Source organism: Trachypithecus francoisi, unplaced genomic scaffold (genome assembly GCF_009764315.1).
Source record: "Trachypithecus francoisi isolate TF-2019V2 unplaced genomic scaffold, Tfra_2.0 Lachesis_group3, whole genome shotgun sequence".
Classification (NCBI taxonomy): domain Eukaryota; kingdom Metazoa; phylum Chordata; class Mammalia; order Primates; family Cercopithecidae; genus Trachypithecus; species Trachypithecus francoisi.
In genome coordinates this window covers 130,988,033-130,993,381 of record NW_022681468.1, presented here as the reverse complement: position 1 = coordinate 130,993,381, position 5,349 = coordinate 130,988,033, and positions in this window count along the sequence as shown.

Sequence of the window (5,349 nt, the reverse complement as noted above, 5' to 3'; positions counted from 1 at the left end):
AGTCACAAAAGATAACATTTTATATTATTTCATTTAATAAAATCTCTACAGTAAACTCTGAAGATAAAGTAGATTAGTGGATGCTTATGACTCGGGGAGAGAGGGTCAACAGTGACAACTAAAGAGTACACGATTTCTGGCCAGGTGCGGTGGTGGCTCACACCTGTAATCCCAGCCCTCCAGCCCGGCCAACAAGAGCGAAACAACAACAAAAAAAGAAGTATAGTATAGGATTTCTTCATGAGGTGATGAAAATCTTCTAAAATTCATTGTGGTGATAATGGTGTGTATCTGAGAATATACTAAAATAATTATACACTTTAAGTGGGTGAATATAATTTGTGTGTGGCCGGGCGCGGTGGCTCAAGCCTGTAATCCCAGCACTTTGGGAGGCCGAGACGGGCGGATCACAAGGTCAGGAGATCGAGACCATCCTGGCTAACACGGTGAAACCCCGTCTCCACTAAAAATACAAAAAACTAGCCGAGCGAGGTGGTGGGCGCCTGTAGTCCCAGCTACTCCGGAGGCTGAGGCAGGAGAATGGCGTGAACCCGGGAGGCGGAGCTTGCAGTGAGCCAGGATCCGGCCACTACACTTCAGCCTGGGTGACAGAGCGAGACTCCGTCTCAAATAATAATAATAATAATAATAATAATAATAATAATTTGTGTGTGTGTGTGTGTGTTTGTTTTTGTTTTGATTTTGAGACAGAGTCTTGCTCTGTCTTGCCCAGGCTGGAGTGCAGTGATTTGATCTCAGCACACTGCAGTCTCCACCTCCTGGGTTCAAGCGATTCTCCTGTCTCAGCCTCCCGAGTACCTGGGACTACATGCGTGTGCCACCACACCTGGCTCATTTTATATTTTGAGTATAGACAGGGTTTCACCATGTTGGCCAGGCTGGTCTCGAACTCCTGACCTCAGGTGATCCACCCGCCCCAGCCTCCCAAAGTGTTGGGATTACAGATGTGAGTCACCGCACCGGCTTTTTTGTTGTTGTTTTGTTTTGTTTTTTGTTTGTTTGTTTTGAAATAAGGTCTTGATCCGTCTCCCAGGCTGGAGTACAGTGATGCGATCTTGGCTCACTGCAGCTTTGACCTCCTGGGCTCAAGTGACTTCCACCTCAGCCTCCTGAGTAGCTGGGATTACAGGCGTGCACCACCACCGCCGGCTAATTTTTGTATTTTTAGTGGAGACAGAGTTTCGTCATGCTGTCCATGTTGGTCTCCAACTCCTAGGCTCGAGTGATCAGCCCACCTCAGCCTCCCAAAGTCCTGTGATTATAGACGTGCACCACCGCACCAGGCCAATAAAGTGGTTTTGAAAAAGAAAAGGTTTTAATTTTAGCAAATCAAATCCAGTAAGATTTGGTTTTACATATATATATACAACGTGTGGTGCCAACCTTGAGTTTGCTGCTTATATCCTTTATGAGGCTGAGGAAATTCCCTTCTATTCCTAATATGCTCAGAGTTTGTATTACAAATGGGTATTAAATTCTGTCAAGGGCCGGGCGCAGTGGCTCACGCCTGTAATCTCAGCACTTTGAGAGTCCTAGGTGGGCGGATCACGAGGCCAAGAGTTCGAGACCAGTCTGGCCAACATAGTGAAACCCAGTGTTATAACCAAGTGTCAATTTTCCTCGACTTACAACATTGGTTTAATATTTTAATATCAGTCAGTGTAATTAACCATATTAACAGAATGAAGAGGAAACCCCCTGTCAATATCATCATATCATCTCAACAGATACAGAAAAAGCATTTGACAGAATTTTTTTTTTTTTTTAGATGGAGTCTCACTCTGCTGCCCAGGCTGGAGTGCAATGGCACAATCTCTGCTCACCACAACCTCCGCCTCCTGGGTTCAAGCAATCCTCCTGCCTCAGCCTCCCAAGTAGCTGGGACTATAGGAGACTGCCACCACTCCCGGCTATTTTTTTTTTTTTTGTATTTTTAGTGGAGACGGGGTTTCACTATGTTGGCCAGACTGGTCTCGAACTCTTGGCCTCGTGATCCACCCACCTAGGACTCTCAAAGTGCTGACATTACAGGCGTGAGCCACTGCGCCCGGTCCTTGACAGAATTTAATACTCATTTGTAATAAAAACTCTGAGCATATTAGAAATAGAAGGGAATTTCCTCAGCCTCATAAAGGATATAAGGGGCAAACTCAAGGTTGACACCACACGTACTGATGGTGAAAGCCCGAATACTTTCTTTTTTTTTTTTTTTTTTTTTTGAGACGGAGTCTCGCTCTGTCGCCCGGGCTGGAGTACAGTGGCCGGATCTCAGCTCACTGCAAGCTCCGCCTCCTGGGTTTACGCCATTCTCCTGCCTCAGCCTCCCGAGTAGCTGGGACTACAGGCGCCCACCACTTCGCCCGGCTAGTTTTTTGTATTTTTTAGTAGAGACGGGGTTTCACCGTGTTAGCCAGGATGGTCTCGATCTCCTGACCTCGTGATCCGCCCGTCTCGGCCTCCCAAAGTGCTGGGATTACAGGCTTGAGCCACAGCGCCCGGCCCCGAATACTTTCTTTCTAGAATTGGGAACTGTGCAAGAATGTCTGCCCTCGCCACTTCTTTTGACACTGTATTGGAGATAGCAGCCAATGCAGTAAGGCAAGGGGGAGAAAAGGCATTGAAATTAATAAGGAAGATACAATGCTGCCTTCATTCCCAGAAGACATGATCGTATACATGGAAAACCCTAAGTCATCTAAAGTAAAGCTACTAGAATTAATAAGTAAATTCTGCAAAGTCACTGGATAGAAGGATCAATACACAAAAAATTGTATTTCTATGTACCAGCAACGAATAATGAAAAATGTGTAAGAGGAGTCCCAGTGAGCTTTGTGCACATGCGCGGGGAGGTAAGGTGTCTTGGGGGCCCTCGCCTGAAAGAGTGAGCCAAGGACATGGTCATACAGTGTATTACAAAAGGTGCCTTGTACCTTGTCCAAGGACACAGAGCTGGTGGGAGGCAGAGCTGGAATTTGCTCCAGAGCCTTCGTGCTGTAGGACAGGCTGCGGAAGGAGCTGCAGGACTGAGGTACAGAAGCCGCGGAGGGGGCCCAGCAAGGAGGGGCAGAGCCGGGACTTGACTCCGTGGGATTCCACGAGACAGACACTCTTTCCTCTACGCCCGAGTGAGCGCCGCTCCTCACAGAGACCTCTTTGCCCCTTGGGCCACGCGGGGCAGGCGCTGCCATTCAGGAGGCCCCATGGAGCTGGTGGTGCCGGTGAAGCAGGAGGCCGAGGGCCTGGCGCCGGGCCCCTCGTGGCACCGCTTCCGCCGCTTCCACCTGAGCGACGCGCCAGGCCCCCACGAGGCGCTGGGGCTGCTCCGCGCCCTGTGCCGGGACCGGGTGCGGCCCGAGGTGCACACCAAGGAGCAGGTCCTGGAGCCGCTGGTGCTGGAGCAGTTCCTGAGCGCGCTGCCCGCTGACACGCAGGCCTGGGTGTGCAGCGGGGAGGAGGCGGTGGCCCTGTTGGAGTTGTTCTGGGTGAGCCTGACGGGGCTACGACGGAGGAGGGGAGGAGGCAGGGGAGCGGGGAAGCCACGAGGAAGCCGAGGGAAGACCGCCGCTTAGCCCCCGAAAACCAGGGTGACCCATGGTGGGGAGGCCACGGCGCAGCGCAGAGGGACAGTCCATGTGGGGTTCCATCCAACACCAGCTGCAAGTCGGTAGGGCCCCCAAGACCTTGGCATACTTGAGAGTTCTCTAGAAGGACTTGGGCATGTTCACAGTCACGCTTATCACAGAAGGACGCGCTGGAAGCAGCCAGGAAGAGGGCCCGGAAGGCCCCACGGAGACTGGTTATCAGCTGTCCTGTCCCCTCACTCCTCCCGGCACGCAGGGAGTGTTGCCAGCCAGGGACGCTCCTCAGACCTTGGTGTCCTGGGTTCTTACTGGGGACTCCTCCCCTCTCTGTGTGGCTGACCTCAGCCTCCAGCCTCCCCAAGCTGAGGGATACCATCTGGCCCAAACTCCACCCCAAATTCATCTTGCTGTGGGCTGGCCTAAGGCCCCCAGGCAGTCAGACCCTCCTCATGCGTGAGGCACCAAGGGCTCAGAGATGACTTCCCAGGGATGGAGGGCAAAATCCAGGCCTCTCTCTGGGCAGGTCTGGATTATTTTTTTTTCTTTCTTCTTTCTTTTCTTTTTCTCACTCTTGTTGCCCAGGCTGGAGTGCAGTGGTGTGATCTCGACTCACTGCAACCTTCGCCTCCCGAGTTCAAGTGATTCTCCTGCCTCAGCCTCATGAGTAGCTGAGATTACAGGCTCCCGCCACCACGCCCAGCTAACTTTTTGTATTTTTAGTAGAAATGGGGTTTCACCATGTTGGCCAGGCTGGTCTCGAACTCCTGACCTCAGGTGATCCACCTAATCTTGGCCTTCCGAAGTGCTGGGATTACAGGCGTAAGCCATCGCTCCCGGTCCCAGGTTTGGATTTTTTACCACACATCAGGCATGGGCCGACTCACTGTCTGGGGCCCGCCTAGCCCAGCCCAGCCCAGCACCTGTCTTTGTGAAGTCTTGGTGCGCAGCCATACCCATTCACTTACGTCATCTGTGGCTGACTCTTGCCACCGTAACTACGACAGAGAGCCTGAGAAGCTGGAAGCATTTCCTGTCTGGCCCTGTAGGGGAAGTTTGCAGCCTGGCTTACAGTACGCTGCCCAGGGAAGATGTGTAATGTGAACCGCAGATGCCATCTTACGTGTTCTAGTCGCCATGTTAAAAAAGGTGAAAAGAAATAGGTGAATTTAGTTTTGATAACCTACTTCATTGACCCTAATGTCTTCAAAATATTTTCCTTTCAATACATGACACTCTCATGTGCCAGGAGGCTGCTGTGTGGGGCCTGGGTGATGAGCAGCAGGCAGCCACGCAGAGACCTCTGAGAAGAGTGCTCCAGACCACGGGAGCAGCCAGTGCAAAGGCCCTGAGGCGCCTCGAGCAGCAGAGGGGCCCGTGAATAAGGGAGTGTTAATAGTAAGGCTGGAGTCCCCAGAGATGGGAGGATGAAGAGTCAGAGCAGTCGGGTGTTCATCATAGGTGTGTACTGAGTGCCTGCTGGGTGCTGGGATCTAGCAGCAGAAAGGGGGCATCTAGGTGAGGCAAAGTGAGCAAAAGCCTTCAGTCCATGGCAGCGGGGCATCCTTCCTTTCTTCCAGAGGGAGCAGCTCCTGTCAAGGCTGCCAGTGGCTTCTGCACCACCCAACCCAATGGCCTCTGCGCCACCCAACCCAGTGGCCCCGTTCATCTGCCTTTTTTTTTTTTGAGACGGAGTCTCACTCTGTTGCCCAGGCTGGAGTGCAGTGGCGCAATCTCAGCTCACTGCAAG